Raw genomic sequence first — 12,938 nt, forward strand, 5'->3', positions numbered from 1 at the left:
TTAGGGTATCAGTCAAAAAATATAATCCTAGTTTTCTATTCTAAGCATATGTAGTTACAGAATATTACATGAGTAATGTGAATTCCGATACATTTCTGTTTCTAATTGAAGTCAGTGGATTCAAAAATGACTTCCTGGATTCTATGCTTATTGTTAAAAATCGTGTATAGCCTTTCCCCTAACAACATTAGAAAGCACACACGCATGAATTCAATGATATTCAGTGATATCTTCAAATCAGAATCATCATTTGGAATCTTTGACAGGAGTGCGTAGGAGAAAGATGAAGAGCATTGGCCAGTATCTCACAAATGAGAACATATCTTGCTTGACCTCTGATTTCTAAATAAATATCCAGTATTTACTGAGGTGTATTTTACATTTGTTACTTTTTCTTTCTTCAGAAAAACAGGGGAAAGAGCCAGCCGATTATATATCCATTTCTCTTCCAGCTAAAAAGAGTTTCCTTTACCAGTTTCTACCTCAGCATTTCTAAATTTTAATAATGAATCAGTTACTCATTATTTAAAGGCAGTATTTTTTTATAAACTAACCTAAAGCACTATGCTGTACCTATATTTTTATATCCAAACAACCAATCAATAAATGTTTTACCATAGATCCATAAATCAGGCTGTTACAAATCATTAAAAAGCATTGGTATTTTATACCAGAATATCAATTTTTCCCCCCAAGATTTATCTCCTGGGACATAGTGAATCAAACTTACTAATTATGTTCACTGCATTAATTTATATTACAGTACGGTAGGCAATGTTTCTAATATAAAAGTTTTATATTTAGAAAAGAATTATTTTAAAAAGATGTACTGAATTAATAACAAAAAGATGACTATTTCTGTAAGCAAAATAGCAATATGTAAGTACATTATGGTGATGGTTTAGTAGCTAAGTTGTGTCCAAGTTTTTGTGACCTCATGCTCTACAGCCCACCAGGCTGCTCTGTCCATGGGATTTTCCAGGCACAAATACTGGAGTCGGTTGCCATTTCCTTCTCCAGGGGATATTCCTGACCCAGTGATTGAACCCGGCTCTCCTGCATTGCAAGTGGATCCTTTATGGACTGAACCACCAAAGAAGCCCAAGTATACAGTTCAGTTCAGTTCAGTCGCTCAGTCGTGTCCGACTCTTTGTGACCCCATGAATCGCAGCACGCCAGGCCTCCCTGTCCATCACCAACTCCCGGAGTTCACTCAGACTCACATCCATCGAGTTGGTGATGCAATCCAGCCATCTCATCCTCTGTCGTCTCCTTCTCCTCCTGCCCCCAATCCCTCCCAGCATCAGGGTCTTTTCCAATGAGTCAACTCTTCGCATGAGGTGGCCAAAGTACTGGAGTTTCAGCTTTAGCATCAGTCCTTCCAATGAACAACCAGGACTGATCTCCTTCACAATGGACTGCTTAGATCTCCTTGCAGTCCAAGTGACTCTCAAGAGTCTTCTCCAACACCACAGTTTGAAAACATCAATTCTTTGTCCCTCAGCCTTCTTTATGGTCAAACTCTTGTATCCATACAAGACTACTGGAAAAACCGTAGCTTTAACTATACAGACCTCTGTCAGCAAAGTAATGTCTGCTTTTTAATATGCTCTCTAGGTTGGTCATTGCTTTTCTTTCAAGGAGCAAATATCTTTTAATTTCATGGTTGCAGTCACCATCTGCAGTGATTTTGGAGCCCAGGAAAATAAAGTTTGTCACTGTTTCCATTGTTTCCCCATCTATTTGCCCTGAAGTGATGGGACCAGATGCCATAATCTTTGTTTTTTGAATGTTGAGTTTTAAGCCAACTTTTGGGCTTCCCTACTAGCTCAGCTGGTAAAGAATCCGCCTGTAATTCAGGAGACCTGGGTTCGATTCCTGGGTTGGGAAGATCCCCTGGAGGACGGGATGGCAATCCACTCCAGTATTTTTGTGTGGAGAATCCCCATGGACAGAGGAGCCTGGTGGGCTATAGTCTACGGGGTTGCAAAGAGTTGGACACAACTGAGTGATTAAGCACAGCACAGCATACTCCAGAAACAGGGCCATGTGTTGGGAAGGAAAAAGTGATGAACACATGGCTCCTTCCAAAATTCTATTATCAAGGATGGCAAGTTAAAATTTGTCACTCAATTAAGCAAAAAAAGAACCAAGAGACGGAAATACTAAACCAAAGTATTTCAAGGGCTCATTAAATGACTAAGGGAACTAATTTTCTCTTTTCTAACCTAACAAGCATATGCAGGTGGCCCTCATTATTGGCAGACTATCTGCAAATTAACATAGTTACTAAAATTTATCTATAGCCCCCAAATCAACACAGTACTTTTGCAGTCATTCACAAACATATACAAAGCATGAGAAGATTTGAGTTCCTTGGTACACTTGTTTCTAGCTGCCTTGAATGAGTTGCTCTGCCTTCTTGTTGCAGTTTTCATACTGGAGTGCCCTTTCCACAGTCTATTTAGTTTTTCTCATTTTTATATCTTTTGTTTTTGGGTTTTGTTTTTTTTTTTTTTTGGCTGTGCCATGCAGCTTGCTTGCTGGATCTCAGTTTTCCAACTAAGGACTGAACTCGTGTCCTTGGCAGGGAAAGCAGAGTCCTAACCACTGGACCACTAGGGAACTGCCTCATTTTTATGCTTTCGCTATATAAAATGGTTCACTATTTAAAAGCGTGGGGCTTCCCAAGTGGACTGGCAGTAACGAATCCGCCTGCAATCCAGGTGGTATAGGATACTCCAGTTTACTCCCTGGGTGGAGAAGATCCCCTGAAGGAGGAAATGCTAACCCATTCCAGTATCCTTGCCTGGAGAATCCTATGGACAGAGGAGTCTGAAGGGCTATAGTCCAGAGGATCACAAAGACTCAGACATAACTGAAGTGACTGAACATGTATTTGAAAGGGTACTGTCTACCAAGCCTAAATTCAAAAAGGCTGTGATAAGCTTTGCAGGGAAAACAGATGTATTAGGTAAGTTTCATTTAGAAATAAGTTACAGTGCTATTGATCCTGAGATCAATGTTAATGAATGAACTATATATTCTAAAAAATAGCAAGGGAATTTCAGAAAAACATCTACTACTGCTTCACTGACTGTGCTAAAGTCTTTGTGTGGATCAAAACAAACTGGAAAATTCTTAAAGAGATGTGAGTATCAGACCACCTTGCCTGCCTCCTGAGAAACTTGTATGAGAAGTCAAGAAGCAACAATTAGAGCCAGACATTGAATAAATAACTGGTTCAAAATTGGGAAAGGAGTACATCAAGGCTGTATATTGTCACCCTGCTTATTTAATTTACATGCAGAGTATATCATGCAAAATGCCAAGCTCAGTGAATCACAAGCTGGAATCAAGACTGCTGGGAGAAATATCAACAACCTCTGATATGCAGATGATACCACTCTAAAAGCAGAAAGTGAAGAGCAACTATAGAGCTTCTTGATGATGGTGAAAGAGGAGAGTGAAAAATTTGGCTTAAAATACTCATTCAAAAAAAATTAAGATCATGGCACCCAGTCCCATCACTTCATGGCAAATAGATGGGGAAATAATGGAAACAGTGACAGATCTTATTTTCTTGGGCTCCAAAATCACTGCAGACAGTGAGTGTAGCCATGAAATTAAAAAATGCTTGCTCCTTGGAAGGAAAGCTATGACAAACCTACACAGCATATTAAAAAGCAGAGCATCACTTTGCTGACAAAACTGCTTATAGTCAAAGCTATGGTTTTTCCAGTGATCATGTACAAATGTGAGAGTTGGACCATAAAGAAGGCTGAGCATCAAAGAACTGTTGCTTTTGAATCATGGTTCTTGAGAAGACTCTTAAGAGTCCCTTGGACAGGAGATCCAAGGAACAAGGATATCAAACCAGTCAATCGAAAGGAAATCAATCCTGAATATTCATTGGAAGGACTGACGCTGAAGCTCTAATACTCTGGCCACCTAATTCGAAGAGGCAGTTCATTGAAAAGACCCTGATGCTGGCAAAGATTGAGAGCAAAAGGAGAAGGGGGTGGAGGAGGATGAAATGGTCATATAGCATCACGAACTCAATGGACATGAATTTGAGCAGACTCTGGGAGACCGTCAAGGACAGGAGAGCCTGGCGTGCTGCAGGCTATGGGGTCACAAAGAGTTGGGCATGACTTAGTGACTGAACAACAACAAGGTCTTCGAACAGAAACATACATACAGCAAAGTTATGTAGTAATTAGTTAATGAAAAATTTGTAGTCAGAAGCTCTAAGAAACCCTGTGGTTCCCCTTAGGAACAATGGTTCATATTCACTCAGTATTTGTGGCAAATTTATAGAATGTAACTACCTTCAGTTCAGTTCAGTCGCTCAGTCGTGTCAGACTGTTTGCGACCCCATGAATCGCAGCATGCCAGGCCTCCCTGTCCATCACCATCTCCCGGAGTTCACTCAGACTCACGTCCATCGAGTCCGTGATGCCATCCAGCCATCTCATCCTGGGTTGTCCCCTTCTCCTCCTGCCCCCAATCTCTCCCAGCATCAGAGTCTTTTCCAATGAGTCAACTCTTCTCATGAGGTGGCCAAAGTACTGGAGCTTCAGCTTTAGCATCATTCCTTCCAAAGAAATCCCAGGGCTGATCTCCTTCAGAATGGACTGGTTGGATCTCCTTGCAGTTCAAGGGACCTTCAAGAGTCTTCTCCAACACCACAGTTCAAAAGCATCAATTCTTCGGCACTCAGCCTTCTTCACAGTCCAACTCTCACATCCATACATGACCACAGGAAAAACCATAGCCTTGACTAGGTGGATAATTAAAATCAGTTGTAAATGTTATTGTTTTAGATTTTATACCATCTTTCATATTTGATTTAGTTTCAGAATAATCCTAATCCATAATGAAAGATTAAACCAAGAAATCCAAGGACCAAGTAACCTATTTTCCATGATTTCATTCATGGTACTAACTATACCAAGTTCTCATATCTTTAAGGTAAAATGAAATGAACTTTGCAGCAGTGAATTTTTAATCTTCAAAGTATCATATAAACATGTTTTGTACAAAACTCCTTCTTAAATGAAAAAAGTTTCAGACCACAAAATGAATGCAAAACAAATGATGTCTGCGTGTGTGTGTGCATATATCTATATATATATATAGAGAGAGAGAGAGACCTGAATTCTCGACTTTCAGTTGACATATTTCCCCTAGATTGTACTTCAGTATCATTTGATCTGTGTTACTATGGAAGAGAGATTGATTAAAGGTATTCCAAAGAATAGAACAGGGAAATGTAGGTGTTCTAAAATGCTGCTCTGTTTCACAATTGAGCTTATCCCCAACTCTTTTTAATAACCTGTCTTCTCCATATAAAGATGGTGTTCATGGTCCTGTTGATTAAAACAAACAAACAAACAAAAAAACAAAAAAACCAACAGCTTTAAGGGGCATTCCTATGAACAAAACCTGACATACAGAAAATGCAAAGATGAAGACACCCCCGTCCCACCCCCACTCCCTGGTGCCCACATGCCATTTGTCAGGAAAATGGTGAGAACCTTGACCGGTGGAGGGTTGGCAGGGAACTGCTCACATCTCCAACATGGTACCCTCGGGTGACAAACACCATTTGTGAAACAGCAGCCCAGGGGGCAGGGTAAAATCCGTGGCAATGGAACTGGGCCAAAAAATAGACTCAGAGGAACACTAAATCTGTAAACTTGACCTCATTAGCAGTAAACAGTAACCAAATGCTAATTACCTTATGGCTACATTGTATACTGATAACATGTATATGTAAATTGTGTGTTTGTATATAAATCATGTACGTGTGTAAACTTGTACACACTTGGTACGTGTTTGGCACCTAAAATTTGCAAGGATTTAATATGATTTAAGTTAGGGAGACAAGATACTAGATTAACCAACAGCCTCTAATGGAAAACGAGGGTTAAATCTTAAAGTAGTGATGAAGTTTCTGGTGGAAAATATACTAACTGTACAGAGCTTATTGACTTAGTCACCTGAATTTTGCTTTGTCCTTACTCTGAAGAAGAGGTAATTCAATCTGAATCAAAGTAAAATGAAGCTAGATAAATGATATCCGTAAAATACAAGATATCATGCTGTTCCACAAGAACAAAACTTTTAAATTTATCTGGCATTTGGAGGCACATCACAATATAAGGGTGCTGTAAGTAAATTAAACAATTTCTTATTAAGCCCAATTAGTACCATGCATTGAAAATATTACCAAAAGGATTAATTATATCAAATTAGAGAGTAGCACTTATAAATCTCTACAGAAGAAACTTTAGAACAGATTCTAGATTACAAAGAGAGGTCTCCCTCTTCTTCCCCAAAACAGAGTTTTATTGTAATATATTACAATAATAATTGCAAAGCCATATGCTTTTTTAATATCTCTGTTCAAGTTTATATAAGAGAAGGTAATAAAATAATCCAAGATATAAGTCTTCCAAGTGGCAAATATGGTTTGAAGGAAAAGCAAAGATCTTTAACCCCTAATAGAAGAATCTTGAGAGTCCCTTGAACTGCAAGATCCAACCAGTCCATCCTAAAGGAGATCAGTCCTGAGTGTTCACTGGAAGGACTGATGCTGAAGCTGAAACTCCAATACTTTGGCCACCTGATGCAAAGAGCTGACTCATTTGAAAAGACCCTGATGCCGGGAGGGATTTGGGGCAGGAGGAGAAGGGGACGACAGAGGATGAGATGGTTAGATGGCATCACCAACTCGATGGACATGAGTTTGGGTAAGCTCGGGAGTTGGTGATGGACAGGGAGGCCTGGTGTGCTGTGATTCATGGGGTCACAAAGAGTCAGACACAACTGGGTGATTGAACTGAACATATTGAGTGTCTATGAGTGCCAGGCACAGAGCTAGCATTCAGAGATACAGTGATAACCAAGACAGATTTGCTAACTCATCTATTAGAATTCGTATTTTAATGATGGCAAAAAGAAACACATATGAAAGTAATGGTCACGGTAAGTGCCATGCAAGAGACAAACTGGGTGATGTAACTGAGAACAGGGAGGGCATGGACATCTTAGGGGGCTTCAAGGAGGTCTCCCTTGGGATATTTATCTTGGACCAGAATTGTGAAAAGCAGGGTAATGAGTTTTATGAATTATGTTCATTGTGAATTTTTTTCATGTGTTGCTCATTATTATAATTATGTTCAATTATAAAAGTGTGAGGAGAAAAACTTGCCAGAGCAAAACATAATGAGGGAAACTAAATAAAAAACATCACAAGTCTGGAAACACTGCTTCCTCTCACTGCAACCTCTTTTCTTCACTACCTCAAGGGCCCATGCAGAGTCACACAGGTTCATAATTAACGGTGACCACAAACGCAAGGGGAAAAACAATCCCAGGGTTTCTGTTATTCCTGTTGTTGTCACTTCTGCAGGAAATTGCTAATAATAAAGCTATTATTTACTAAGCCTTGGTTATTTTATCTGCATGCTATTATGTATAATACTTCATTTAATCCTCACAAATCAAGAAGGTAAGTGTTATTAACTTCATTTTGCAGTTCAGTAAACTAGCATAGAGTCTAAATAATTTGTGGGTGATTACACAGCTGTGGAGGAGTCAGGTTGTACTCTGAAGCACAGTTGGACCTGTCAAGACTGATTTTTAAGTACTAGGGTAGAAAGCAAAACTAAGGAAAGAATTGAAGTGATTATCTTCTCTCTGGCTTTCCCTTATTCATCCAGTGCATGTTCTCACTGACTATACTGAATTTTGTACTCAATTACTTAATTGCAGTATAAAAATAGACTTTGGCTTCTCTGGCGACACAACTTTTACGTGCCAATAATACTTGTAGAGAAAACAGTGGGAGAGACTTCAGATTTCTCTGAAATGCCCAATCACCCAGCTGAACCATATCTTCCTCAAATAAGAGCTATCTTGTTGTTTGTATTTTTGCAAAGAATTCCACATTTCCTCAAGATGTTTGACTGGCAGCTGCAGTTTTGACTTGATTTAGCATTTAGTATAAGAGGTAAAGATGTGGTAACAAACTCATTATTCTAATTAATATTTCAATCATGTCTGCAAACAAGCTTTTACTTTCAATAGATAAACCTGTTTCTAAAAGGCAAGTATACCCTAAAAGATTTATCAAGGATTTTTCTTCAAACAGGAAACAGGACCATAAAAATCAGACTACATTATTGTGACTGGTCAAAGAATGACAACGGATTCTACAGTATTTTATACTTAATTTCATTACCTACACCAATGGAATTATAAATGGATCCACATACAGGTCCATAGTTTTCTATTATCACAAGTACATATAATTACCTCAGATAAAATCTGCTTATTCAGTTATGCCTATTGTAAAATGGGTATCTCAGTCCAATACAAATTTAAAGAAAAATTAGGGAGGTGCTACAAGAAGAGATAAGAAAGCCTTCCTCGCGATTAATGCAAAGAAATAGAGGAAAACAACAGAATGGGAAAGACCAGAGATCTCTTCAAGAAATTAGAGATACCAAGGGAACATTTCATGCAAAGATGGGCTCGATAAAGGACTGATATGGTATGGACCTAACAGAAGCAGAAGATATTAAGAAGAGATGGCAAGAATACACAGAACTGTACAAAAAAGATCTTCACGACCAAGATAATCACAATGGTATGATCACTCACCTAGAGACAGACATCTGGAATGTGAAGTCAAGTGGGCCTTAGAAAGCATCACTACGAACAAAGCTAGTGGAGGTGATGGAATTCCAGTTGAGCTATTTCAAATCCTGAAAGATGATGCTGTGAAAGTGCTGCACTCAATATGCCAGCAAATGTGAACACTCAGTAGTGGCCACAGGACTGGAAAAAGTCAGTTTTCATTCCAATCCCAAAGAAAGGCAATGCCAAAGAATGCTCAAACTACCACACAATTGCACTCATCTCTCATACTAGTAAAGTCATGCTCAAAATTCTCCAAGCCAGGTTTCAGCAATACGTGAACCATGAACTTCCAGATGTTCAAGCTGGTTTTAGCAAAGGCAGAGGAACCAGAGATCAAATTGCCTACATCCGCTGGATCATCAAAAAAGGAAGAGAGTTCCAGAAAAACATCTATTTCTGCTTTATTGACTATGCCAAAGTTTTGACTGTGTGGATCACAATAAACTGTGGAAAATTCTGAAAGAGATGGGAATACCAGACCACCTGACCTGCCTCTTGAGAAACCTATACGCAGGTCAGGAAGCAACAGTTAGAACTGAATATGGAACAATAGACTGGTTCCAAATAGGAAAGGAGTACGTCAAGGCTGTATATTGTCACCCTGCTTATTTAACTTATATGCAGAGTACATCATGAGAAACACTGGGCTGGAACACGCACAAGCTGGAATCAATATTGCCAGGAGAAATATCAATAACCTCAGATATGCAGATGACACCACCCTTATGGCAGAAAGTGAAGAGGACCTAAAGAGCCTCTTGATGAAAGTGAAAGAGGAGAGTGAAAAAGTTGGCTTAAAGCTCAACATTCAGAAAACTAAGATCATGGCATCTGGTCCCATCACTTCATGGGAAATAGATGGGAAACAGTGGAAACAGTGTCAGACTTTATTTTTAATCACTGCAGATGGTGACTGCAGTCATGAAATTAAAATATGCTTACTCCTTGGAAGAAAAGTTATGACCAACCTAGATAGAATATTGAAGAGCAGAAACATTGCTTTGCCAACAAAGGTCTGTCTAGTCAAGGCTATGGTTTTTCCAGTTGTCATGTATGGATGTGAGAGTTGGACTGTGAAGAAAGCTGAGTGCTGAAGAATTGATGCTTTTGAACTGTGGTGTTGGAGAAGACTCTTGAGAGTCCCTTGGACTGCAAGGAGATCCAACCAGTCCGTCCTAAAGGAGATCAGTCCTGAATGTTCATTGGAGGGAATGATGCTAAAGCCGAAACTCCAATATTTTGGCCACCTCATGCAAAGAGCTGACTCAATGGAAAAGACCCTGATACTGGGAGGGACCAGGGGCAGGAGGAGAAGGGGATGACAGAGGATGAAATGGCTGGATGGCATCACCAACTTGATGTACATGAGTCTGAGTGAACTCCGGGAGTTGGTAATGGACAGGGAGGCCTGGCATGCTGCGATTCACGGGGTCACAAAGAGTCAGACATGACTGAGCAACTGAACTGAACTGAATGAAGTAAGAGAGAAGCCATTAAAGATAAATATTATTTTCTACTTTCTTATAAATCTATCAGAGCAGGATTTTCTTTTAGCAGTTTTCTCTAGTCACTCCCGTCTCCCCAGTTATGTACATTAACATGAAGGCAGAAACCATATTTATCATGTTCTCTGAATAATTTCCAACTCTTTCACAGGATGTTTTAATATCTCACATTTCCTTTTTAATGGTCCAGTGTTCATCGCATTGCTATGAGTGTGACTATCTTTTCACTGGTAGGGCTACATACACAGTTTCATTTAGAAATGAGCCAGACTTCAATTCATTTGGAACAGTGTATAAAAATTTCCATACAAACATTTTAGTGTTGTTCACATGTATATGTAAAGTCAACATGCCAGCAAATGATCATCTCTTTACACTCCTAACATAAAACCTTGTGTGGATAGAAATAAGTCAACATGAATGAATAATTCATTCACATCTTTGCTTTGCTGTCCTGTATTACTCAGATCTCACATTAAATGCCACCTCAGAGTCCTTCGTAGTTCACTAATGTAACCCCGTCATTCTCTCATAACCTTCTGCTTTGATCCACAGAACACTTAGCAGCAATATCTTTTGTTTAGACAATTTTCCCCCCTGATTCTAACCAAAGGCAGCAAAGCACTATATGAACAGAGACTTATATTTCACTAATGTATCCCCAGTACTTAGCAAAGTACTTGGCAAATAAAAGGTAACCAATAAGTGCTTGTGGTATGATATGTGAGTGGATGAATCAATGTGTGAGAGAATGTAAATCTGAGAAACAAAGAAATCCATTCATGCAACCAATAAATATCCCATCTTTTTGATGCACATTTCCTGAGCCCATGGCTTAATCCTTAGAGCATTTTGCCACCTTCCTACTCTGGCCTCTTGAGGGCACCAAACTCACCCTAAGTGTGTTAGTTGCTCAGTGCTAAGCCGCTTCTGTTGTGTTCGGCTTTTTGCAACCCCATGGACTGTAGCCCACCAGGCTCCTCTGTCCATGGGATTCTCCAGGCAAGAATACTGGAATGGGTTTCCATTCCCTTCTCCAGCAGATCTTCCTAAACCAGGGATCGAACCTGAGTCTTCTGCATTGCAGGTGGATTCCTTACCCTCTGAGCCACCAGGGAAGACCCCCGTTTTTAGGCATTGTTAAATACTGATTTTAAAGGACATGTATATTATGATAAACGAAATAATGTCTTTTATACCAGTGCTTCTCACCTGAGTGGAGAGGGGGGAGGACATGTCACAATATCTGAAGGTGTTTTGACTTATCACAACCGTCAGGGTAGTACTGGCATCTACTGGAAGGCCAGGGATACTGATGCTAAGCATCCAACATTGCAGGAGATTGTCCCCTACAGAAAAGAATTATCCAGTCCCAAATGCTAAGAATTACAATGCTGTACTGTATTCTCTATTCCTTGTAAGGATTCAAGGTGACACATATTTATTAGATAACTATCATATGCTAGAATCAAATTGATTTCTTATGAATAAAAAGACATATTATAGATGAATTACAAGTGGATTGATTAATAGATAGTTGACTTGCCAGATGGATGGATGAAGGGGTACAGATGGGTGAATGGATACTTTATTGACATACATGCATACATACGTCGAACAAAAGCAGTCGTAATGCTCTGTGTAGGAGTTAAATAAACCACATGTAATTGCTAATTTCAGGACATTTAAATTCTTTTTATTCATCTTACTGCATCTCCACAGAACTTGTTCTTTTTAACAATAAAATACTGGACTGAATAGAAAGCTACTCATGAATTTGGGGTGAGACTGTATGGTCATTTTGGCTTTAAATGGTAATGATATTTGTGGATAGATTTGCTGTGAGAACTAATTACCAGATTTTAGTTAAGTGCCTCATGAAATAAATATAATAATGCCTTCTTCAAATGAAAGGCATGTCTCTTTCCCAAAAGTGAGAATCACTGTGACAAGTGAGAAATCCATTAACTATGTAGATGGAATCGTTCTGCATATAAGGAGGTATCAAACTGGAATCTAGGAAGAGTGTGAGCAGAGGCTTTTTGAAAATAGAGGCTCAAATAGTGGAGATTATACTTAGATCCCTGAAGAGAAAATAAAAATATTATTTCCCTGGAGGTCCTACATTTTACATAGCATAGCCCAAAGATCAGACTGTAAGTAGCAAAGGCAGGATTTATGAAAAAAAAGGGAGTAGAAGTAGCTTCTACCTCACCAAGTCTCCCTCATTTCCACTGCAGTAGGCAGGGATCCATAGTGTATGGTTTGGAAGCACACAAACTAAGACAACACAGAGATTAGCATGGCCCCTGTATAAAGATAACATGCAAGTTTATGAAGTTTTCTATGTTTTACATGGGATGACATATTCAAAGTGCTAATGGTCAACCAAAAAGTCTAGGTCACTCAAAACAATTCTGCAAAACTGACAAGAAAATAAGACATTCCCAGGTAAACAAAGACTGATGTGTTGCTAGCATATCTGTCCTACAAGAAATATTACCATGACTCCTTCAAACTGAAATGAAACAACACTAGATGTTAACTTGAATTTACACGAGGAAATAAAGAACACCAGTAAAAGAAAATATGTAAGACATTGTATTTTTGTAAACTTTTTACTCCTGATGAAAAGATAATGGCATAAAACAATAATTATAAAACTGTACAATGGTGAGCTTACATTGTATAAAGATGTAATTTGTATGACAATAACAGCAC

General features: G+C 39.0%; 1 non-coding gene across 1 annotated transcript; it reads left to right on the plus strand.

The window, feature by feature from the left end:
- Positions 1 to 12,468: 12,468 nt before the first annotated feature.
- Positions 12,469 to 12,571, plus strand: LOC138088070 (U6 spliceosomal RNA). Its single transcript, XR_011145659.1, has one exon. It is a non-coding gene; the product is annotated as a U6 spliceosomal RNA (small nuclear RNA).
- Positions 12,572 to 12,938: the final 367 nt, after the last annotated feature.

The sequence above is a fragment of the Capricornis sumatraensis genome, chromosome 10 (assembly GCF_032405125.1).
Source record: "Capricornis sumatraensis isolate serow.1 chromosome 10, serow.2, whole genome shotgun sequence".
Taxonomy (NCBI): domain Eukaryota; kingdom Metazoa; phylum Chordata; class Mammalia; order Artiodactyla; family Bovidae; genus Capricornis; species Capricornis sumatraensis.